The following is a 27,915-nucleotide window of genomic DNA, read 5'->3' as shown; positions in this document are numbered from 1 at the left end:
TTTCTGTTGGATCGGTGGTCGGGTCTTGCCAAAGAACGTCCAAAGGTTCAACCTCCGAAGAAAGTATAATATCAATCTTTCTTTCTTTCTTTGCCTCCTGACAACCGCTTTATGTTGCGAGCTATAAAATACATCCAGAGGATGAATCTCCTCTATTTTCAGCATACTTGCGGATGAAGGAGTAGCAGGGATATGCTCTGTCTACTGAGTATTAATAGCCTCTTATGTTATCATTTTTGTGGCTATTTGTCCCAGGTTTATTAGTGGCTCTGCACTTTGCTCCTCGGTGTTGATTAGTTCATTAAAATTTTCCCACTCTTTGTCTAGATCCACTATAATTGGACTTGTTGGCTTAGCAAGGGGAGCGGGAGTCTCAACTTGTTTTGGGGACAAAACCTGCTGATTAGGCTTTTCAGTAGACTGAGCTGTATCTCTTGCAGACCATTCACTTCTGTTATGTGCACTTTTTGACTGTTTATCGGATTCTTCAGCCGAATCCATTCTGGACTTCGACTTCGACTTCTCTTCTCCTGAACTTCCACTTATACTGATAATGGGAGTGTGCTCCCTTATTGGTTCAATATGAAATTTGTCCAATGGGACAATTGCCAATCTCTGTTGTCTATAATGGTGAAATTCCTGAAGCTTTTGCTGATCGAACTAAGCTTGTGAGATATTTAGAATCTCTGCGAGAGAGATTTTCTGTTGAAAGATATCATCAAAAATATCATCTTCTTTAGTAAACACTTTGATTTTTACCATTGTCATAAAAAAATTTATGATATCCAAGGGATCATATTGCCTCCCTCGGAACTTTGGTAGTTGAAGACAGAGCATATTATCAACCTCTTTAAAAGCGTGTCCCACATCAAACAATGTGAAGGCCTCACAAACCATAGGGAACTGAGGCCAGATGGCCTTCTTCTTATCCTTAAGTTCTTTGCTCATTCCCCTAGTACCACAGGTCTAGTAGGCTATCTCTCGAGCCATTAATTTGTCGGGAACATACCTAGGAAGTACATGAGGCGAGGGAATACTCCAAAATACCATAACATAGGTAAATAATTCTTCCCCAAACCACCTTCCCACAGGGAGAATGTCAGTTTCAGATTTTGGGGAACATCTAGGGGTGTCTTTGTTATATATCATTCTGTGAATAGGAAGCATGACTCCATGACAGATTTTGTAGAGATGTGGGGCAAAATTGGACTCCCACAGTTCTTTATGATAGATTTGAATAGGTAGGCAGTTTTGGACTATCAATTTCCACCCCATAATGGGAAAATCAGAGACAAAACAAATGGCATCCATGACATAGGCAGCTAAAAAGAATGTGGGGTAAAACCTCTGGGTAATACTTCTTCTAGTCCGGTAATTTAAAATGGCAGTGGCTAGGTTGTCAGAAAGGATTACGGCCCAATCCACTATGGTGGCATTGGTAGCCGCATCAAGAAAAGGTAACCACTCCGAAGAGAACTTGTTGATATCGAGTCTACCAAATAATCTACACAACATTGCAGTAGCAAAACAATAAGGGGAATTGAGAGCCAGTGGCGTACATACCATTCTTATCTTTCTTCAATGGTTCCTCCTTCCTGGACCAGTCTTTTGTGAATTCTGCCAGATCAACATTCTCTTTGGCGAATTTCTTTATGAATGGCTTATTGTAGGAAGCCTGAGGTTTTGGTAAGTGATACATATGCCTCAGATTATACGCTTTGAATGATCCCATGACTTCTCGGCTAGCAGTCAGGAACTGTCTATTGGATATGTTCGCACTATCAATAATCCATTTGACCATATCAGTGTATGGGAGTAGCTTCAGCCTGGCAGCAATATGATGGAGGAACGAACATGCTAGTTCAATTAGAGATGCATCAGAGGAGCCATGTCCATCTACCGTGACTGTAACCTCCATAATCCTCGGGTTTTCTTCCTCTAACATTTTGTACATTCCTTCCCACGTAGATATCCCTGCGTCCCGGTTGCAAGCAGTGTTTGTGAATAACGGAATCATCTCTGTTTTTCAGATACAGGAGCTTTTCCCTTCTTTCCCATTACGTTCTGTGTGTTGTCCTGCATATTGCTCCTGAAAATGAAAGTAGAGAACAAAGAGGCAGTAAGGGTGATGGCGAATAATGAACAACAATAAGGTGACGGGAAAGGTTTTTACTATTAAAATCATATCAAAGATATCACCTTATGTGAGATGGTCCTTTAACCGAGATCTGATTTGTTTTTAATAAATACCATCAATGGGCCGTTAAGTTGCTATTTAATGCTCATAAATCTTGCCTCGAACGACATAAAATATTACCATTGAACTTTGAGCCCTTAAATCCGCGATATCACGATTTTGTGATTGGCTTCGCAACATCGCAAATCGCGATATCGCAAATCCATTACCTTAATCAACCACGTATTTCAACGTGTGGTCACGAGATGCGATTTGTGAGAAGCTTTATTGCATTTCGCAATATTTAGGCGTTTTGTATTGTGTTATGTTGTGGTTTACGGAGTCTGCGATATGCGATGAGTTTAAGAGACTTGCGACCTTGCATTCTCGTATTCTCACTTTTTTGAATTTTAAAGAGTTTCTTTGTAACGATGCTCGTCGTTGCTCGTTTTGCGATGCGATGCTTATCACTTCAAAGAACGGGTTAATTAAGATTTTGCTTAGTACTCAACCTTTTGCGCTTACAAGGTTTTCCTAGCTTTTGCATTCGTATACAAGGAGGCTTATCATTTATAGCATTTTTTATGCGCACAAAGCATGAAAAGGTAGAAGTTCATATAATTGGATGTTTTGCTTTGATAACATGTTTTATTGAAAACAAAAAACAATCTTAAGTGCTAAAGTTTTTTACTTTTTTGAAGGGTCCTCATTTATTAGTGTTACTGCTAATACTAATAAAAAGGGGGGTTGTTGATGGTCACAACACAACCACACCTCCAATCTTCTTGACATATTAAGGAAGCCTAACTAGAATAATCTTGGACCACTTCTTTCCCTTTTCCTTGATCGAAGGAATAAGAGTTTAAAGAATGATTATTAGCGTCTCTTTTTTTTTCCTTGAGGAATGATAGAGAACATTATTCTTAGTGGACATTAATCATCGTCATCATTATTTTTTATAATTATTATAATTTTCTAGTTAATTAATATTATTAATTGTTATTAGTCAATATGTACTAAATTATTATCATTAAATTAAATTTCTAATAATATCAAACAAAGTTATTATTAAGTTTCAATTACAAGATTCTTTTTTTTCTAATTGCACTAAGAGATGATTTATAGCCTAGTATGAAGAAGATGTTGTCACATAAAATTACGTTTAAAAATAATAAAATAATAATAATAATAAATAAAAATAGAAATAATAATAATAATAAAATCAAATAAATGCTTTACTTTCCACCTTAATTTTACATCAACTTTATATAGTTAGATAGAGTAATTAATATTTCAAAAAATTAAGTTAGTATAATTACTTTCTACTTTTTAGTACAAGTGATATGTGTTAGTTGACACATAAATGATATTATTGTGCCTAGAGGCGCTCTACAACCATGTATAGGGGGAGATTTCTAGTCATAAATGTTTGTAAACATAAACATATATGTTAGCTCAGTCAAAAAATTTAAAGCATATATATATATATATATATATATATATATATATATCTATATATATATATATATATATATATATATATATATATATATATATATATATATATATATATATATATATATATATATATATATATATATATATATATATATATATATATATATATATATATATATATATATATATATATATATTGTCCCTATCAATCTCAATACAACGATTCTTTTGATCTTCAAAATTTCTGAGAAAAATCGAAGGATCAAAGAAGTAAAATATAATGGAAGTTTCAAATTAATTTGTTTCTTAGCTTCTTCTTTAGAAGAGAAAAGAAAAAACAAAACCATCGATATATCATCATCATTATCACTCTGCCAAATAGGAAGAAGGGTACTTAAATCCCACTATTAAACAATTCTACAAAAACTTACATTTTATTTTACCTTAGTTCACCCCAGATACTTTTTTCCTAAAATCCTTCTTTTTATTTAATTTATTATACGAATTAATAATATTTTTGAAACAAACACACACACACACACACATATACACCTTAGTCGAGTTGTTTGGTTTCTTTCAAGCCTACAATTCCATTTCACCCCAAATAATGTTTTTCTACCATCTTTCATTTTACTTAGTGTTTTCTCCAAATTAATAATATATTTCTTGTGCATGAGTGGAACTTACAAAGCTCCCAAGGTAATTATTATGTATCTCATTGTTTTTAAAAAATTTCAGTGATTTTTGAAAAACTTTCAGCTTGTAAATTTACAAGATCAAGTACCAATTCAGAAAGGAAACTAATAATCTATTTCAAGTACATGAGAAATGACTGAATTCCCAATAAAGACAAGATTTATAGAGTTGTTTCAATTTGTGTACAACCGATGCAATTAATTACATAATGGAAATATATATTGTATATGTACTAATATGATTTTTGTAAATGATAATAATATATGTCGGTAGGTATTGGTTTTTTCAATGTGATTTCTTATATATATATTATCATGATGTTATTGTTTATTTGATAATTTATATGGTAATTTTATAACTATATTATGTAACTATATATTTAGAGATGCAAGACATTAATATTTGAACATCCATCTAATGATATAAAAAATAAAAAATATAACATATATAATATAAATTTAAGATACAAAATTTAATTTTTAAGAAGGGTTTGATTTTAATTTTTTGTTTAAAATTGGTTGTGTTAAGAGGTGTTTTACAATTTAGTATAGGGAGATGTTTATGTTCAATCATTAGATTTAAAATTAAACCAACCTACATCCATCTTAAACTTGGATCTATCAAGCAGTTAGAGGGATCAAATCTCTCGAGGTACAAATATTTACTCAAATTTGTCCTCAAAAATAGGTTTCCACTTCGAGAGATTTGATCCTAGGTTTCCACTTGGAGATATTTGATCCCTATCGGTTCTTGATAGATCCCTGGTTAAGATGGATCTTGAATTTCAAAATTAATATGAAGGAGTTGACATGTAGTATTTAAAACAAAAACATATGAATTAAATGATATATATATTTCAATAAGCCACAAATAAAATACTTCAATGTCTTAACATAATTTTATATCAATTTTATATGGATAAAAAATAAAAATTCTTATATTTTTACTTTCTATATATATATATATATAAAGAGAGAAAAAGATAGAGTTGATATGTAACATTTAAAAATATATATATATATATATATATATATATATATATATATATATATATATATATATATATATATATATATATAGATATATATATATATATATATAGAGAGAGAGAGAGAGAGAGAGAGAGGGGTTTGCTATCCCATATATATATTTGGATAGCAAATCTCTCTCTCTCTCTCTCTCTCTCTCTCTCTCTCTCTCTCTCTCTCTCTCTCTATATATATATATATATATATATATATATATATATATATATATGCTTTCTAATTTCCATTGTGAGATGGTTGTGTATTTAAAACTATACTAGTAACAAAAAAAGGACATTTTAGTGTGGATATTATAGGTCATAAATACAAATTTTTAATGAATAACAATCATAAATGTATTATAATTAAAAGAAGCAAGAAACACTATGAATTTTTCTATGCACAAACAATTTTGGAAAAATGAGTGAAAATGGAATGAAGGTTTCAAGGGAGAGGATATGAATGAAATGGATATACAAGCCAATAGGGTTCAGTTGCAAAGAGGAAAGTTATGTTTTTTTGCTTGAAAGACTGTTAAACAATCATCAAAAGAGCAACTACATTTTTGGGCTTGGCTTTGCAGAACTTACAACCAACATTCTTAAGGGAAAATACAGAGGAATGAACAAGAGAGAGGCCACCAGGGCCACAAATGAGGCACAACGAGGTCACTAAGTTGCTCAAAGGATGAGCAACACTTTCAAGATGGGGGTATGATGGGCCTCTAAATTAGACATAAATTAAGGCCATAACTCTAAATTAGACCTAAATTAAGGCCCATTTGACCATTCTTCAACACATTAAACCTCTATTTTTGCATTAGATAATGTATTTCTAACTTTAATATGTTCATTAGGAAGGTTTATGGATAATTGCATATTTGTGCCTAATATTATTTATTTTTGTGGAATATTGTGAGAATATTGGGTAGATTATGAAGATTTTGAGGATGAGATAATTTAGGGGCTTTCTCCCTATTACAGGAGGATCAATATTAAATAATAAATCAACAATATATTCTGGAATTATGGCACAAATTATGGAGCTCTAATGATTGAGAAAATCTAGGAATGTGCTCTCTGTCATTTAATGCAGATTCCTAGTATGGGGAACCAGATCCACTAATTAACAGATTTTGGTGGGGAAAGCTTCCTCCTTTCATGGGGAATAATTATTAATAATTTTTTTTAAGTATCAAGTCAAATTTTCCTCTAGGTGTGGAAATAATGAAGATTAGTGACATGTTCAGCTTCTAAATCTTGGTCTCCTCTATAGGACTGTGATTTTCCTTGGGCTTGGCCATCCCAGGAGTCTCAGAGACCTTTTGTATCATTTAATTTTCTTCTTTTCACTTCTTATTCACATGCATCTCTTGTTCTTATCTTTTTTCAATTTTTGTATTTACTATTAATGATTTCTTGTTGTAGGATTAGGTTAAATGGTTGAAATAATTTCTTTTGCAGGATCAAAAACATCATTTAATTCTTGGAAAATATTTGGAAGGTAATACTAATCATTTAGCTACTTGGATTAGTTTTCTTATTCCCAAATCTAGATTTCTCAGAGTCTTTTGTAGCAAACAACAGTAAATTTCTAATATTTTTTAAAGCATGCTAACGAGATTCAATCAAGTGGATTTCACTTGCATTATATCACAAAAGCATTCTAGTTAATAAAAAAATTACCCTGCTTCATTTTCACTTGATTATGTTAGGAATTTGATAGATTTACTAGCTCACTAGTTCTCGAATTTCTACATTTTCGACTAGTAAATTTATGCCATTTTTTAGCATGGGTTAACAAAGGTATTTTTGAGTGATTCCACTTGCAATGGAGACCTAAGACATACTAGTCAATAAAAAAATTTGTTCCATCCAATTTGGATTTGATTTGGTTGGTAATTCGGTGAATTATAACTCCCTATAGCAAATTTGATGTTTCTTGTAGTAGTATTACACAAAACCGTGTAGTAGTTTTCCAACGTGCATATGCTTGCCGAGATTCGCTCAAGAATCTTGGTTACTGTCCATTAGGATTGAATCAAGAGCCCTAAGCTCTAAATCAATGATTATGGAAGACTAAATACCACTTCAGACTTGCCTCTTTACCCATGCAAAACATTTCAGCGATTTGGGTTAATGGACAAATTTATGAATTGGATAATACAATGATGATTTTTTTTATTGCCACATCCAATGAACTCTATTAACGGATATAAAATCTTTGAAATCTAATGTTTGAAATTTATTCCATGACATTTACTTTATGCAATTAGTATAGGTTTCTTTGTTGCAATATGTTAAGGTTTCCATTTCGAGCATTTCATTTTCTGCGATTAGTTTAGGATTTGATTTTAGTACATGCACTCTATTACATCATGAAAAAAAAGGTGGAATGCATTGTATGTTGCACATATAGTGTCGATAGCTCTTAAGTTTGTACGAACCCTAGGTTGATAATTAAAGTTGTTAGCCTTGGGAGTTGCAGCATTCTTCTTGCAATACCAAGGTTGATCACTTATGTTTTGTGTTGTCAGAATATTAATGACATCACTAGGATTCCAATTACCTACTCCTACTTAATAATACTAGCAACATTAGTCATAGTAGTATCTCATAAAACCATACACTTCACAAAATCATATTACTTACAAAACATCTTTCCAAATATACTCAAGATGCATTTCAATTTTCACATGCATCAATGTTTCTCAATACTCAAGAAAGTAAGAAAGTATTGGTCACGTTAATTTTTTTCACTTACATAAACAATTTCCATGCATTAAGAGTAAGCATAGAGAATAAGGATACATCCACCATAAATCATGCAAAACACTTTTCATCAAATGTTGAAACTAGACACACACCCATCAATAAGCTCAATCCAAACACCAAAATACCAAATATTGATCACTAAATCATTGAAGTAATGTAAACCAACTAAATCATTGGATCAACACAATAATTACTTAATAGCAATACTAAATCACAATGTTTGTGAATCATTGAATTAATACCAATCCTAACATACCCATCATAACTAAATAAGTTCAAGTTCAATAACCAATCAATCAAACACAATTAACTACCACCTATCCTTCTTAAGACATCCTTCAAAATCAATAGTAAATAATACATTACCCATTAGTTGTCCTTACAAGTCCTAATCAAGTTCACTTCATAATATATACGTGATTGTTTTTAAAGGTATCTTCATATACACGCACTTCCTATGCACACAAACTGCATACAAATTACTGAATACTAAAACTGAATCATTGGATCGTTGAACCGACCATTGCTCATTGAATATCTATATTGGATCACTCAAACCAGATCATGCCAATGCACAACCAATACCTGTTTGCAACCAATCATTGATCAAATCAATATGATCAAACCGAAATATCAATCATCAACTAATCACTAATAGACCAAACTAATAAGAAGTATTTGATCAACAATATACAATATAGAATCAATATGTCGTCATGACCAACCAGCAATACAAACCCTGATCAAGTTCAACTCAAAAAGTGTACACAACTATCATCAAGTATACCCATGTATATACGTGTATCTCATGAATAGGATCTCCATACATATTACTAAATACTAAAATACTGTCAAACTAAATTAGTATACTTTTATTTTCAATGCATCTGACCCATAATTTTATTACTAGCATTATGTTAGATATATTAATGATTATGAGAAGTATTCATCATAAAACAAGGAAAGCATAGAATGAAATCCACATCAATACATCATCACAAGACACATAGAAACACCAGGATATTTAGGTGGAAGCCTAATGAGGGATAAAACCACCACTATTCTCGTCTCTCTTTTTTTTCTCTTATTATAAAGAAAAAATATATTTACATCATGCTCTTGTATTAGCGTAGACTCTTGCGAGCACATAGGATCCTACCTAGAGGAGTCTATAACCTCCACTCGTTCTCCACCACCCACTAGAAGGGAGCTACAACCCCTTGATATTATTTACAAGCTCCTACTAGAAGGAATATCTCACTCTCTCACTAAAGGCTACAACCCTTAACAGCTCGTGGAAAAAGTTTCATAATGTTTCACACTCGATCCACATATCAACCAATCATCAAAACTTATAGACCGACTTTCTTCAATTTTAAAATTGGGCCCACATCCTACAATAAGCTCAAACTAGGATACCAATTGAAGCATTGAAAACCAACTGATGAAATCAAATCACTGAGTGATTGAATATAAAACCACTGAATACCAACGGTAATTATTGAATCACTAAATCAAAACTGATGCCAATGTCAATGTTCCATACACAAATCACTAAATCATAAGCCACGAAACACAAACTATATCTTTGTAATAATGACCATTCCAAACCTCAACTATCTAATATTATCAATCCAAATCGTAAGCATTGTTTATACACAACTATTAACTTAGAAGATACATTACTGTAGAAATTCCTCCAATCAAATCAACCATCAAGACCTTCGTTAACAAATAACTGCAAATTCATAGACTCATAACATCAATAACCATAATCCACATGAGAAAGTAGTCACAAGGAACCCTTCTCTGCATCAAATATGTTAACAGATATAAAAAAATCATAATTTTATGTCACACATTTATTTTTCCCTATCATCATTACATGTAATCCCTCCATTTCCCCTACAAAGTCAAGTATTATTGGCTCCTTAATTATTTTTAGTTCTGAGCATTGATCCAGACTTCTTTCTCATTGGTGTGCATCTTCTCAAGAATACATAAGATTCCTCATATTTACACATACTTAGCTCATGATCGATATTACTTTTATAGCTATTTTATCCCAGCAATACCAAGGGTAAAAACCATTGATTTCGTCTTACCACAGGAACATATACCATTGTAAAATTTGACGAGAACCAATATAAACCTGGGCATAAATTTTAATGAGAGAAAGCCCCACAATGCCCAAATTTCTTAACAGAATGGAACTTCCTTCAACCCAGGGATATAAGTTATAGTGGCAGGCTTACCAACCATGGGCGTTAAACATATTCCATAATATTAAACTTCTCCCTTTTTCTATAACTCTCACAATAGTGGCTTTTCCCTTAATCCTTCTCTTTTAAACCCCTTGGGTATCAGGACCTTCGCAACCCTCTTTTATCTCCTTAGGATCAGGCCTACATGAAACCATCCCTTTGACTACTCATTATACATACACACACATACATATTCACCTTTACGTATCTCATATACACATAACCACCCGCCTTATTGGATAGAAGAACTATAGGAAATTTCAAGTTTAAGCCTAATAGGAGAGCCCGCAGCCATGTCGGCCTACTTTAATATCCCAACATGATTCAAAGGTAGTTGGTATAACTTTCCGGATTCATAACTCACAGGAATGGCCCCACTTTCTTCTCTTGCCATGTGAGCCTACTCTCGTAAGCCTGACATGATGGGAAAACACATTTATAAATACCATCAGGGTGGAACCTGTGAGCAGGACCCACTCTTGATTTTGGCTCATTTACTCTAGCACGACATAGTGGTAATTTGTTGGTGCAGAAATAGCAACAGTGTTGAGCACCTGGGTTTGGGCACAGGAGCCAACAAGGCTATATTGTAGTCGAGTACAATGCCAACATTCTCACCTTACCCGGGAAGGCTAAGGAGTCTCACCCAAGGTGTGATGCAACCTTAGTTAGATGAGGGTTGGAATTTAGTGTGAGGGAAAACCATATCAAAGAATAGAGAGCAGAGAACATTAAATCATTCCTTGAAGAAGTCGGATCACAATAGTTCATACATGTTGTAATAGAAAGACTACCTAAACATGTGCATACATAAAAAAATTAAAGAACGAGAATAACACACAGTTAACATGTTATGATCCTATTGACAGTGCTAGAAATCCGTCATCCAAGGGGATCTCCCTGATATGAAGTCCCAGTCAGACCTCACACCATTTGGTGTAGGAGTCCCATCTGGTATAAATGCTCGATTTCCAAATCCTTAAAGATTTTCCTTGGCTCTAGCTATCAACATAGGACAGTGATCCAATGATGTCCTTGAAAAACAAGGGAGGTGTGCCTGGTGAGTGTGCAGTGAAAATGTGTCGAGGTTATTCTACTACAAAGGGGAGAGAAAAGAAAGCCTCTAAGTGAGAGGTAATAGTACCACCCAAGAAGGGACACACATGAACCAGAAGGACCTGTCCAACATCCAATGGAATAGTCCATGATAGATGCGACAGTTGTAATAACTAAGAAACAAGGGAAAATCTGTCTAACATCTAGTGAAATAGTCAATAGGGGATGTGATAGTTTTTATAACTAATGAACAAGGAAATATCTGTCTATTACCCCGCATAATAGTCCATAAGGAGGAGACAAAAATAACAACCATTACAACACACTATCAATAAGATAAGCACTAAAATAACCGAAATAGTTCAACTATCTTAGTACATGTGAAAGCAAACATGAAATACAAACATCCACAGAATAGTCTTACATTCATGCATGAAGAACATGCTAGCCTGAAAAGGCTTCTATTATTAAGAAAAAATTCCAAGACACATATTTACATTGTACACCACTAGCCCCAGTAGTGAGACATTGGATCCACTCCTTGCTCCTCAAAGAACTACTTGATTTATCTAATGCCTTGCGGGAGGAGCCAAGGTGAAAATTCATTTTCTCATACAATGAGGGGATATATATAACCAAGGGGTGATTCTTATGCCTTGTGATTCTTTGAATACCCTCATTATTGTTCAACATCCTATGAATTTTCAACATACATGACTCTTCATTTTCATGCGTTTCCTTTGGACTTCCACTTTACAATACATTTGATTACAATATATATGGTCCACACTTGTTATGTGGAATATGACAACTCGTGACATGACTTAATATGACACTCTTGACATGGACAAGATTGATGATGTGGAAATGTTAGGTCATTGTTGCTATTGAGTGCTATATGTGCTCTTGGATATGCTTTCTCTTCTTCTCCTCATGGCTTGGTGACAAGAATCTTCAATGATCTCACATCTTGGGTTGTGATTGCGAGTTGGTGTCTCTTGTATTTGCTTTGATGGATCATATTGCATGCTCAAATACAAGAATTTCCTTTGTATGTCTTCAACCTTCATTTCATTTTTCATCATCATGCAGGGTTCCTGTATCTACAATTCACACATGGCGAAATGACATTAGCCTGAAAACCTCCTATCCTAACTTGGTGCATTCAACTTCAAATTTTATGTCGGAATTGAGTTGTAGGTCAAAGAGAGAGGATAAATGACTACGGATTATGTAGCCCCAATAGTCAACATTGAGGCTTTAGGCCTGGAACTACACAATGCACATTTGAGGCTGGGCTAAGGGATAATATTTGCATAGTTTTGAGAGACAATGAGTCCAACTGAAGCAGGGGCCACTATGGAATATTTTTGCGCAGTTCCAGAGAGGAAGGTTGACTAACTTCTTAGTGAATTTCTAGGATATAGTGGGTAAATATGAGGGGAGGGCCGCTTAGGGTAGCTTTTGCACAATTTTGGAATGGAACGTTGATTGATTAGATTGCGTAGTTCTTGAAGGGAAGACTAATCTTGGGCTCAAAAATTACACAGTGCAACAGTCCTAGGGGACAGGAACTACACATTGCGGATATCCAAGGATAATGGTCAGAACCTACTCACTGCACCTATGCAATTCATAGTCCAGGTAGCTTGGGTGAAACGATGTTGAAGGATTGGCAAGATTCTTCAAAAAAGGCTAAGTGGTGGACTTGTGAAATTGACACGTGAAGTGATGTAACTTAGAATTTCTCCTAACACTTAGAGTACTTGATGACTCAACACTTTCTCTTGTGTGTGACCACTTCATAAACAACTATGACAAGTGTGACACCTAAGATAGACTTTATGACGATCGTGACAACACTTGTGCCACATCGCTCAAAACATTTTGAATGAGTGTGATATATGTTTACATGGCTAGGAAAACTCATAAGCACAAATATGAGCCATTGGAACCACCAGAATGAGATTATGTATAAAGTGTGACAGCTAACATGAAAAATATGACATATTTTATATCTTGCAAAAGAGAGTGAAACACTTAGCATAAACATATGGAATAAATTTTAGTGTTTGTGACCATGCATGTCGTTGAAGACATAATGATATGACAATGATAAAATTTCTTTCATATTACAGAAAGAGGTGAATTTCAACTTCTTGAAAGATATGCTTTGTTTTTCGTACCTTCCCTCCGAAGGGTTGTGAATCAAATGGAGTCTTCATGCAGTCGTGATCTTCGATATTGTACCATACCTCAGGGTTCCTTGGACTTCTGATCTAATGATAATATTTTCTCCTTAGCCCCTCAACCGTCATCTAGCATCTCCTCCTTCTTCATCTCCTTCTTCATCATCTTGCCATAGCATGGCAAAATTACTGTATCTACAATCCACTCATGACAAGGCGACATCAGTTTGATAAACCCCTAGCTTAAGGTAAGGAACTTGGATTCGTGAACTGGGCCGAGATTAAGTGACATGTTAGATGAGTAAGCCCAATGACTATGTAATTATGAAGTTCAAGATGCCAAGGGACAATATTCATCACTAAGAATGTGTAGTGTGCAGTTTAGGCCAGACTAAGGGAAATTTGTGCAGAGTCGTCACTGAGGGAAAAAATTGCGTAGTACCCACTAAGGAAAATAATTGTGTAGTGACCACTAAGGGAAAAAATATTGCAATTCAAGCGTGCAGTGGGTGTTGTGGGATGGGGCCCTGGGAGGAAAATCTATGTAGTTTTAGGAGGCAAGGGGGACTAGGCAGCTGAGTGGCTTGAGAAACAAAATTGCGTAATTTCTAAAGTCAGTGAGCCGTCATTGATGTAAGGATAATGGAGGAATTATATGCATAGTTTTAAAGGCCATGGGAGGCTGACATTTTTCTTCATTACATAGTTCCAACAAGAAATGAAAAATCTTGGGGGTTGTAGATGCGAAGTGTGTAGTTTAGGAAGGTTGGATGAGGCTAGGTTGCGAGGAATCCTCCAGAATTTTGCTATGTGTGGGATCAGTGGAACTGATGTGAATAGTAATCAAAATTGACTATGAACACACACTTTCATACTTGGTGATACAATGTAGATTATCTTGGACATATGAAAGCATACTTCATTTACTTCAACAACCTTTGTGGAAACTTACAACAAGTGCGGCCCCATCGATGGAGTTTATGATGACAGTGGTGACACTTTTAGAATGATGTGTGAAACCTTAGAAATCAATGTGGAATATGTATATATGATGACAAAAACTTATTTCCATAAGCATTTCTGCTTGATGCAAACCAAAACTCCCCTTTCCATGACAAGTGAGAACACCCATGCCTGCAAATGAAACTTGCTATATAAACATAAACATGAGAACAACACATGATATCTATGAAGGGGGATTGAAAGCATAAACTAAAAAATAAGTGACTAAGGAATGATTAATCACAAGATCCACAATAGGCTCCAAAATTTGAGTGTAGGCCAAAATTTTGGAGGGTGTTGCAGTCGCTACAGTACTTGGCGACACACTGGTAGAATCCAACTTCTCTCTCTTGGTTAACTCCTTCGGTGAAAACCCTTGGTTCTTCACGGAGTATTTTCACTTACCCCATGAGTAGACATGGTTCCCTATGTACCTTATCGGTCGAACACAACATAAGATTTAGCATAATCTCAATGTTTTGAGTTTGGAAGAGTAGTTTAACTCACAAGCTTATTATTTTCAGAGTATATTTTTTCATGTCTGGTGTTGCTCCACTGCCAATAGGCCTAGAGAGTACCCTGGTGGAGTCACCCAGGAACACAAAGATTGCTCCGCTGCCAACGAGCCTAAAGAGTACCTGAGTGGAGTTGCTTTCTTCACCTCTCTACGTAGGCAACCTTTCTCTTATTTTGCCTTTATTTATTTATTTAAAGAGACTTGTGAATTGGAACTTATTTATTTTTTGGCCAGAAGAGGTATCCCAACTTATTCATAAAAGAAGAGGTTGTTTCTTCACATAAGCATATATCGACCTCTAATTTATGTTTTCTCATTTAGATTTTTTCCCTTCTCCACTTCTACCAATTGGATAAGCTTGAGAACACCAAATCAGGAAAACTCAGTATAGGCATGAGGCTTGCAGACTAGATGTGGGTTCATGGTCCAACCAAAACCCTCATTACGAACAGATCATATTTTCCATTAGGACAACATTGGCTAAAACATGTAACCAACACAAGCCAGATAGAGAGATGGCTATCCAAATGTTAAAGTGTCACAAGGCTCTTTATAGTTCGTCCACACACATACTAAGAATCCAAAACAAGTTAGGGCATAACACTTATTGGCATGATGAACACAAAAGGAGAAACTCAACAACAAAGAAAACAAGACGAAAAGAAAGAAAACACACAACTAAGAAATAAAAATAGAAGACAAGAAAATAAAAATGGCTAAAGAAAACATGAGAAAATGAGAACAAACTACAGGGAATGAGTGCAGAAGGAGTGTAAGAAAGGGAAAACTATGATGCAGCTACTCCTACTCCTATCCTGATAGCTAGAAGCTTGGGGTCATGGATAGTGAAATTTCTAGTGAAGTCACCATAGTCGTTCCCGACCTGCATCCACAAAGATATGAACAATTAAAAAAAATAAAAAGTGATGTGCAATACAAGAAATAAAACTTGAAATTTTTTCACAAGAAAAGGAAGGTATTGCTTGTGTGTAGAAAGGTGTGCCACACCCACTACTTTTATCCAATTCACTTGCTACCTTTTCAATGAATACCATTTTTCAACAAACCTTGGAAGCTTCTTATAGATGTGTCTTCATATACATCGAGCCCATCAGAAAGTGCGAGGAAAGATTGAAACTTCTTGTTCGCTACAAAGATTACTAGGTAAGATTGTTCTAACCATTCTATGATTGGATCATAAAATTCATGACGGCCCTCTTGAAAACTTTGCAATCTTGAAAAATATGAATTTTTAATTATAGGAGTGCAATCATGATGGTAATCTTATGAGGAAAAATAAATCTGAACATACTCAACAATCATGCCAAGATGGTGAGCACCTACCAAAACCCTTACCAAAGGTTGAAGTACCCCGCCTGCGTTAGAAAAATATGAATACAAATATGTTGGAAAATGAAGATCAAGGGGTTTGAAAAAACTATCATTGGATGTGCTGATGGGAAAATGATAAGGTGAATGACAGTCGCCAAAGATAGAAAAATTATCATATGAGATGATTAAAGCACCAGATTCCCAATTTGCAATAAATGAGGAAAAATTAATTTGAACGGTCTTGTGAATGTTGTGAATAATCGAACCAAGTTCCTTGCAAGCCAAATATGACAAACCATTTTCCTACAACTAGTGCCAAATTGTACAAGCATCCTGGCCATGAACAAAGTTTAAAAAGGAAGCCAACACCAAAAATACATGAGACGAGTTAGGACATGGTAAATGGAGAAGAACTTGATTTGTGTGATGACTTGTGCATTGAATATCACTCAAGCAGATTTTTGGTGTGATCAGAGGATAGATTTGGAACATCAAATTCGGAAGAAGACCGAGGAGCAGATCATTAAGGGATAAATTTGATAATTATGATTCTTTTAGGCAAAGATAATCCTTTGAATGAACAACTTAAAAATTTCACGACTCTACAAGAGATGCATACTCCCAACCCGAGTTTGATGCAAGGGATTTTCATGAAGATGAATGACCTGTAAAAGACTCATGAATTCGGTCTGAAGTAAAATATTGAAAATTTGAAAGGTCACACTTGGAATAGAAAACATTTTTCATAAGTAAATTTACATCGAGTGAAACCATGCAAAGAGACATATTGTGAAAGAGAAACCAAATCTGACTTTGTTCGGGGGGCCGTGTCAGAGTCGCAAGGTCCTCACATAACCATCAATAGAAGTTGAAGTGCCTCGGCTCCCTGGCGGGTCATGAAACTTCTCAATATTGTAAAATCGCATTTTGAAGCTTGAACCAGATGATCATGCATGGTTTGAGGATAGCTGATATTCCTTGGTTCAGCAAGACCATTGCTCATTGGATAACAACTATCTCTGTCACAGATTTAACCATATTTTTCAGCTTCAACAACTAGATTACTCAAATCGGAAGACTCTTCTGGTCACAAATTCAATGATAAATTAATTGGTGAGATCTCATGAGAAATACGATTTGAAGAGTTGTCCTCATGCAAGATAAGAGTTGATGAGGGGTGGGAAGGGCTCTCTATGATTTGATTATTTTCAGTTTCATCATCGACAACCTCACTTCCTTCTGTCAATCGAGGGGATAACTCATCAGATGCAAAAAATGAAGAGCATGAGGTATCTTCATCACAAGTGGATGTATTTCTAATGGTAGGACACATGAGATAGTGAGGTGAAGAGGAAGTTTTAATATGAGCATATTATGTGACCAAAGAAGATTCTAGATCTAAATTAAAATCTTCATGCGAAACTGAAATATCATATGACGTGCTTGGGCATTCGTCGCGGAATATGGAGATAGAGGTATCATCATTGGAATGATCGTCTTGCAAGGCTAGGGGTTGATCAAAATAATTTATTGCATTGGATTCTATATTGAGACTAGCAGATTAAGAATCATTCAAGAATGGAAACGCAAAATCTTGACATGGAAAATTTTGGAAAATAGATGAAATATTGAAGGAATATTCACCTTTCTGCTCCTCTACCTCCGTAATGTGACTTCTTTGTACCTAATCGCAATTTGATCCAAATTCTTGAGAATTAAGAGAATGTGAAGACCCAGCTGGTGGAGTAGATCGATCAAGCAGGTCATTATACAAAAAGCCAGGATATGTATATGATAGAGAATAACATAAATTTGGATTAGATTTGTGACTATAGTTGTGGACGGTGACAATGTCTTGCGGAACGAAGGAGTCAGTCATCGTCATAGGCTTCATGAGCCATTCTGGACTTTTCAGCATTGAATATGAATCATGCAAAGTGGAAGAGGAATGAGAAGATGGAATGGAGATTTGATTCGTGGATTTCCCAATTTTACAACCATCGCAAGGAGGCACTTGCATCGGGACTAGAAAGGGATGAGGACAAAGAAAAAAGGGTGTAGTAAGCTCTTCCTATGAAATTTGAGGTGCCTCATAATTCGCAAGAGTTGGGGAAGAAAAGAAACAGGAGGTTCAATTTCACTGTATGAAGAGACAAGAACCAAGCACTCAAACTCTTGTTTTAAAAAATCCCAGTTGGGATGTTTTTTAGGAATTTCATAACAGAGGTGAAGGAATAGATCATGAAAATCCTCAACTAATTCATTATGCTTCATTCCTAAAATATTGATTCTTCCACAAACATCTTGGTAGTTATACTTATTGAAGGATTTATGAAGCTTCTTGGCAAGTTGCTCGAATGAATGGATAAAAGCATTGGGTAATGTGTGACACCATTGATTAACAAGACCTTCAAATGTGAGGGTGATTAAACTAGCCATGTCATCTTTGGAACATACTCTACGAGAAAGTCAAAGATGGAAACATTGAAATAGATGTTCATGAAAAGTTGATTCACCTTCACCATCAAACTTAAATTTAGACAGGTTATGAATAACTTCTGCAGGGATGATACCATTAAGCTCTTTAGAAAAACATCCCAGGATTATGATTTGGGGACGATCCATTTTACATAAGAGATTCAAAACAGACTCAATAGGCACAACCTGTCGTATGACCCTCCATATAGGGCCATTTTGTTAATGGTACTCGAAATCCATGAACCACGGGGATCTCCCCAACATCAATTCCTAATCACATCTCACACCTTTTGGTTTAGGATCGCCATCCAGTATAAAGGTCCAGTTACCAAATCCTCTAATATTTTCCTTAGCTCTAGCTGTCAGTAGAGGAGAGTGATACAACGGTATCTTTGAAAAGCAAGGGAGGTGTTCCCGGTGAGTGTGCAGTGAAACTGTGTCGAGGTTCTTCTACTACAAAGGGGGAGAGAAAAGTGAGCCTCCAAGTGAGAAGTAATAGTACCACCCAGGAAGGTACACACATGAACCAAAATAACATGTCCAAGATCTAGTGGAATAGTCCACAGAGGATACAACAGTCGTTACAACTAATAAATAAGGGAAGATCCATCTAACATCCAACATAATAGTCCACAACGGATGCAAGGGTCCTTATAACCAATGAACAAGGAAATATGTGTCTAGTATCTTGCGAAATAGTCCACAAGAATGGGACAACAATAAAAACCATCACAACACATTCTGAATAACATAAGCACTAACATAACCGAAATAGTTCAACTATCTTAGTACATGTGAAAGCAAACATGAAATAAAAACGTTGATAAAATAGTCTTACAAACATTCATAGTTCATGCATGAAGAACATGTTGGCATAAAAAGGCTTATGTTTTTAAGAAAAAGTTCTAAGATACATATTTACATTGTACATCACTAACCCCAGTAGTGGGACATTGGAGCCACTCCTTCCTCCTCAAAGAACTATCTAATCTCTCTAACGCCTTACGGGAGGAGCCAAGGTGAAAATAATTTTTCTCATACATATGGGGGTATATATAACCAACGGGTGATGCTTCCCCGTTGCGACTCTTTGACTACCCTCATGACTATTCAACATCCTATGAATTTTCAACTTGTATGACTCTTCATATTCATGTGTGTCCTTTGGACTTCCACTCTATAATACATTTGATTACAATATACATGGTCCACACTAGTGATGTGGCATATGACAACTCATGACATGACTTGACATGACACTGGTAACAAGGATAGGATTAATGAGGTGGTAATGTCAAGTAATTGTGTTATTGAGTGTTATATGTCTTCTTGGATATTTGTTCTCTTCTCTTCCTTATGGTGTGGTGACACGAATCTTCAATGATGTGACGTATTGAGTTGTGGTCACGAGTTGGTATCCCTTTTCTTTTCCTTCATGTATCATCTTGCATGCTCAGCTACAATAATTTCATTTGCATTTCTTCCACCTTCATCTCATTCTTCATCATCGTGCCAGGTTCCTGTATCTACAATTCACTCATGATGAGAGGGCATCAGCCTTAAAACCTCTAACATAAGATGGTTCAGTCAACATCAAAGACTGAGACAAAATTTAGTTGTAGGTCAGAGAGAGAGGCTCATTGACTACACATTTCATAGTCCCACTAGTCAGGGCTGAGGCTTGAGGCATGGATATGCGTAATGTATAGTTTACTATGGGTTGAGGGATAGTTTCTACACAGTTTTGAGAGACAGTGAGTTTGGTTAAAGGAGGGGCCACTCAGGAATATTTTTGCACAGTTTTGGAGAGGAAGACTGACTGAATTCTATGCAATTCTGGGAGACAATAGGTTAAGATGAGGGGAAGACCACTAAGGATAGATTCTGCATAGTTTTTGAAGGGAAGGCTGACTGATTAGATTGTGTAGTTGTGATATTGAAGACTGGTCTTAGGCTCAGGAATTGGACAGTGCAACAGTCCTTGGGGACAAGAACTCTGTATTCCGCAGATCCAAGGATCAAGGTCACAACCTTCTAACTAGAATTGCACAATGCATAGTCCAGGGAGGCTGGGTGAAGCCAAGATGAAGGGTTGGGAAGCTTCTTCAGAAAATGCTAAGTGCTGAACCAGTGAAACTGACAAGTGAAGTGATGGAACTTATACTGTGTCCTGACACATAGAGTACATGATGACTCAAAAACATTTATCAGCCATAACACATGAACAACACTTTCTCTTGTGTGTGACCACTTCATGACCAACTACGACAAGTGTGACACCTAAGATATATTTTATGAATACTGTGATGACACTTGTGCGACAACACTAAAAAACTTGTGAATGAGTGTGACAGGTGTTTACAAGGTTTGGGAAAACTCATAAACACAAATATGATCCCTTAGAACCACCAGAATGAACTTATGCATAAAGTGCGACAACCAACATTTAAAAGACGACATCTTGCCTATCTTGCAGAAGGGAGCAAAACAGTTAGTGTAAACACACAGAGTAACGTTTAGTGTTTGTGACCATACATGTCATTGAAGACATAATGATATGATAATGATAATATTTCCTTTGTACTACACTAAGAGGTTCATTTCAACATCATGAAATATATTCTTTTTTTTTCGTAGCTACCCTCCTAAGGTTTGTGAATAAAATGGAGTCTTCATGCAGTCCTGATCTTCGATCCTCTATCATACCTCAGGGTTCCTTGGTCTTCTAATATGATGAATATATTTTCTTCTCAACCCCTTAATCATCATCTAGCATTTCCTCTGTCTTCATCATCTTGACACAACATAGTAAAATTCATGTATCTCAAATCCACTCATGACAAGACAACATCATTCTAATAAACCCTTACTTTAAGGTACAGCACATGGATTCATGAATCGGGTCTAGACTGAGTGACACTTTTGAGGAGAAGTCCCAATGAATGTGCAATTATTCATTTCAAGAAGCCAAGGATCGAGCATGATCACTGATAATGCACAGTGCGCAATGCAGGCCAAACTGAGGGAAATTTGTGCACAGTCCTCACTAAGGGAAAAATTTGTATAGTGCCCACTACGGGAACAATTTGTGCAGTGCCCACTCAAGGAAATTTTTTTGCAGTGCCCACTAAGGGAAAAAATTCTGCAGTTTAATCATGTAGTGGCTGCTATTGGATGGGGCCCTAGGAGGAAAAAATGCACAATTTCAGGTTGTAAGGGGGACAGGGCAGCTGAGAGGCTTGAGAGACAAAATCACGTAGTTTTTGAAGGCAGTGAGATCTGAATGAGGGAAGAACACTAGAGGAAGCATCTACATAGTTTCTAAGGCCAAGGGAGGCCGTTATTTATATTCACATCATATTTCCAATAGGAAAGGAAAAATCTTGGTGGTTGCAGATGCGAAGTGTACAGTTTAGGAAGGCTGGATCAGGCTAGGATTCTAGGAATCCTATGGAATTTGGCTAAGTGTAGGAGAAGTGGAACCACTGTGAATAGTGATCAAACTTGAATGTGACGACGCACTTGGATACTTGGTGATACAACATAGATCATCCAAACATATGAAAGAATACTTTTCTTAATGCAACAACCTTTGTGGCAACTTACAACATCTGTGGCATCGTCGATGGACTTTGTGAGGAAAATGACGACACTTGTGTAATGGTGTGTGAAACCTTAGAAATTAGTGTGAAACATGTCTATACGATGAAAACAACTCATTTTGATAGAAATTTCCCATTGATGCAAACAAAAAATCCCCTTTGCATGAAAAGAGATAACTCCCATGCCCGAAGAGAGCACTTTCTATATAAAGATAAACGTGTGAATGACACTTGATGTCCTAGAAGGGGGATTGAAATCATCAACTGAGCAATAAGTGACTAAGGAACGATTGATCACAAGATCCATAGTAGGCTACAAAATTCGAGTGTAGGCCAAAATTTTGAAGGGTGTTGGAGGTGCTACAATAGACCCCAATAATAGTCTTCCTCATTAATATGAAAGGTGAGTACATTAAATCAGGCTAAAGGCCAATTCCTCAACATCCAAAACTCTAACAAAGAATAATACAATCTTATGGAAGGACAGACATAGAGTTTTTATCATGGGTCTACAACACAAGTAGAACAGTATCAACAATAATAACTGCAACACAACGACCAACCTTTTCTCAGTTCTCCTTTATACCTTTTATCTTCTTCTTCCCTCTCTCTCCACGCCAACCCAAATTTATAGTTCCTTCTCCCTCATTTGTCTATCTTCATTCCTTGATTTCCCTTGCTCTTTTCCTGCTTTGTTGTATTTTCTTATTCCCACCAACCCTCTGCAACTGCCAATCTTCCACCAGTGCCTTGCCTTGCCCCAGTTGTTATTTCCACAACTTCCGAATGACCATTTATGCCACTTATTGCTAGCTTCTTCCTTCAGAAAACATCCTAATTTCTCAAAAAATGAAGGCCTAAACAAGCTTCGACTATAGTTCATTGACTCATCCCCGAGTCAATATATCTTCACTATCATCAGTTTTACTGATGCTCCTACTGGTGCTACTGCTAATTCTTCTACTAGTGCTGATGTTGATGCCTCAATTGACACTTCCTCTTGGTGGTCCCTTTAAACAGAGACCCTAATTCATGGACAACTGCAATGGTCACCTTCTAGAATTTATTTTTATCATTAATCGCTCCCTTCCATATCACTATGATTGTCACTTCCTAGGCCAGGAATTCAGATGTTAAGAGTCACTTAGTTATTGCAGTGTCTCTACGTGTGTTTGAACTGGGGGCCAAAGATCTCAGAGTATATCCTTTATCCTGACCGACTCATCTTCGATATGTTGGATGTGGGCCTCTAGAGCATATATATTTTCCCTAATCATTATCCTGTGATATTTGTCATTAGTGTTCCCAACATCAGAGAGGAGGTTATTGATTTGGTTGCAGAGTGGGTAGACCGGTTGATCCTTCTTTGCAAGGCTTCCTCACGAGTCATCAACTTGTTGTAGGAGGGTATTGGCGTCATTTGTGACATTGGAAATTAAGACCTTGAGGGTAGCTACAATGATTATCTCTTATTCTATCTCATTGGCATGCCGTGGCAGGATCCAACAATACACTCCTTATGGTAGCGAGGGTTTTCTTGAGCTTTGGATTGGTAGAGATCAAGTCATGGCATGGTATGTATATGGTCACAACATTTGACAAGTGTGCAAGCTAAGAAATCTTCGAGAGCATTAGTTACAATGTCAGTAATGGATGACCACAATACGTGGAACTTTGCGGTGATCTTCTCTAGCTTCCTTTGGAGTTGTTTCCTATCTTGGTGGAGTTGATCATGTCCAGTTGTGAATGTAACTATTTGTTGTTATTGCTCATGGTCGGTAGTTAGATCATTGTGTAGTGCTATGGCCTTCATGGCAGCTTGTTGAATAAAAGTAAATAGTTTGGCAAAGGACCAGCCCTGAAGATCATCCTGGTGCATAGTTGATGGACCTGGGAATGAGATCTATAAGGGCTTACCACTGGCGAAAAACTTGTATTAGTGCCTTTGGGGGAGATAGGTTGTTGTGACAGTTCAACCAATGGAGGGATGGTTTGGATGGAGAAGGGGAGTGGTGTAACTAGAGGAAGTAGATGAAGTAGTAGTGACACTGGGTTGATAGTGGTGGTGAGTGACTGTGTAATTATGGGTCTCGTGCTAAGTAGTTGACCCGACTTTAGAAATAAAGACATCATGGAAGTGGTGATGACTTCTCTGCAAGTGACTATTGTAATGGACTCGATAATGGAATCAACCTCCATGTCCGTCTTTATGTCCAACAATGTCCCAGGGGGTATAGTCTCTAAGAGAGTAGCAGATGTGGATGCACTATATGGGGATGGATTACGCAAGCTAGGTGATGCAACAACTAGAGTGGATTGTGGAATTTATTCAATGATGGATGAAGCGATATTGGATTGGTTCTCTTCAATGGTGATGTCAATAATGTGACTTGCAAGGGTTGATTTCTGGTTTTTGGCCTCGACTAGACGTTTGGTAGATTTTGATTTACATGGTTTTGGGATGGTGTGTTTGGACTGTGAATAAGGTCCTACTACCATTATTGCAGAAAATAGAGGGGAAGTAACCAAAGGACCCTATTGTGTTAAACCTTGAGACTCATGAAAGTTAGAAGCCAAACCTACTGAGATCCTGATGTTAGTAGTGGTTTCCTTTAAGTAGCTCATTTTCTTATTCAACTATTTGATGACCGGTTACAACTCCTCCTCGACCAAGTGTTTTCTGGAATCCGTAATTATTTCTCATGGTATTGGTTGAGGTACCATCCCATCAAATAAATAGATGTGTCTACCTTCCTGAATTTCCCCTGCAACTCCTGGCCATGAACCAACCTCTGTGTGGAAAGCTTCAGCTAGAAACATAAACATCTCGGGCCACATCTGGAAAGTATGGGGATGAAAACAATGTGGCCTCACCTAGTTTCTCCCATAAATAACACCCAACCAAATATCGGTCGAATATTCATGAAGTAGGGACCTGGGAACCTGATTCGCAACCCTGATTACTCCCAATGTTTTTATATATAAGCTACTGAATGAAGCCTAACTTATCTCCTTGTTGGTTGATTTCCTTGAAGTTCTCCAAGGTGCATACCTTAGGGCCAAAGGTTGTTCTTCTGTGATGGGACCTAGCTCTGAGTCCTCTGGTGGGAACCATTTCCGCATTCTCATAGAAACAACAAGATAGCCATAAATAAAATGGGTGGGCTTCTTGTAGACATCTTCACATGCTTTGAACATTTCCTGGAGGAGGAAAGGACACCAATTTATATGGGTTCCTGTTGCGCAATGCTCCATGACCAAAACTGTATCTAGCATGCACTCATTCTTATAAAATTGATGCACACAATCTTAATTTTTTGGGGAGTTAATCAAATATGTACCCGCTCCCTTTCCTCCTCTCTTAGTATCATACTTTGTGTAGTATTCATCATCCACTGTCTTCTTCGCTCTCTTGGAAGTTTTCATAAATGCGGTTGAAACGAAGTCTCCTCCCACTGATAAACTCGTAATACTTTGAATGTCTACTGCATGAATTGGGTATTCATTTTCAATCGAGAGCGACTTCCATGCATTCTTATGAACAATAATTGTTTGCATTGCATCGTTGCCAGTGTCGTTCCAAACACAAGCAAGCTTCTCAAATTCAATAAGGTAGATCATTATATTCCTCTAAAGCTAGTTTTGACTTTGATTTTTGGATTCCCATCTTCCTTCATGATTGACTATGTGTGGACATCACATTTCATGGTCAGAAACTAGAAGGAGTATGAAAGATCATTGTCAACTAGCGCAACCTTGTCATACTTTCCATAAAGCAGATTCCTTACTCCAATTATTTCATTCAATCTAAACTCTTGAATATATACAATTTTCTTCCTCATAATGGAGTGGCACTGATAGAAAAAAATCATAGGGGTTTGGTATCTAATATTAGAATGAAAAAACTTAGAACTAGACGGAAAACATAGTGACTCTACCAGCTTGGATGCAAACTCAGAGGAATTCAGCGTTGCCATGCAAATTAAGTAGACCAACTCGACACGACATTTCTGACAAGACCTCCTAACTAAATACTACGAAAACTTTCCTTATGCATACTTAATCATGTTATTTTTGTCATCAACTGAATTTGACTTGACTTGGATGACATAATTATAAAAAAGGAAAGGTGGAGTTGATGGGTAATTATGTTATCATGATGGAAGACGTTTAAGAATTAATTATTTCTATAATGATAAATACTTAACAACAATCTGGGCTAACACTAGAATTATTCTCTAATTATTATGGAAACAATGCTTAACACATGGGACTTCCCCCCATCATAATCCGTTGCAGTGTGGGGGAAGAACATCTCCAACTATGACTGACTTGGTGGATGTTTTATTTGGAAATGTAAAGGATTGATTGACCAATGAGAGGAAAATAAATGACTAACTTGACTATTGTTGATGCAACTAAATACTCCTACCGACTCTTACCTATTCCTACCTATGGTCTTCTTTCATAGATCCAATCAACTCTGAGTAACATTGTTTGATTTGTGGAAGGGTTCCATGTGTGCAACGTTCACCTAACTTGGTAGCAATAAATCATTTAGTTGTGAAACATTGACTACTCTTGACTCCCTTATCTCTTCAACAACAGACGGTCCTAACCAATGCATTTGTAGCTTTCCAAGAAACTTCAAGACCTTGTGTCATATAGTAAAACATGACCACTAACTATGAATAATCTCCTCTTGATATGTTGATCACGCCATGCCTTCAGTATTTTCTTCTTAACCATTTGGTGGAAATCTTCCATAAATATTGCCTCATCAATCTTTGAGACTTCATCTAGTCGCTTATGAATTGATTCTTCCTTTGTCATATGAGTGGTCTAGGAAATGAAAAAGCTCGGAATAGAAAATTTAGCCTACACCATAGCTTCTCGTCCATACACAAACTAGAAAGGTGTAAGCTTGTGTAGTCCCTTAACAGTTGTGCAGTATGCCCATAGGGTATTTGGCACCCTCTCATCCTAATCATCCTAGTTGGCTAAGAATATCTTGGTCAAACCCTTCTCCAATAGCTTGTTGAAGGCTTCTATGGTACCATTGGGCTGAGGGTGGTATATATTGCTTTTGTGGTGTTATATCATGAAATTTTGAAGTAAGGAGGCAATTGTTTCATTTATGAAGTGGGTCCCCTGATCACTAGTGAGACTCCTCACACACCTGAATCTGGATATGATATTCTCAAATGTAAACCTAGCAATACTATCCATTGTACATTTCTTTACCAGAGCTACTTTTGCCCATCTGGTGAGGTACCATGTTGTGGTTATTATATAACTGGAATGAGAGTGACGTGTCGATGGATTGATAGGACCTATGAAGTCCAC

This window comes from Pinus tabuliformis, chromosome 3_2, assembly GCF_031772625.1.
Source record: "Pinus tabuliformis cultivar Carrire ecotype Pingquan chromosome 3_2, CPIR1, whole genome shotgun sequence".
Classification (NCBI taxonomy): domain Eukaryota; kingdom Viridiplantae; phylum Streptophyta; class Pinopsida; order Pinales; family Pinaceae; genus Pinus; species Pinus tabuliformis.
This window is presented reverse-complemented; position numbering follows the sequence as displayed.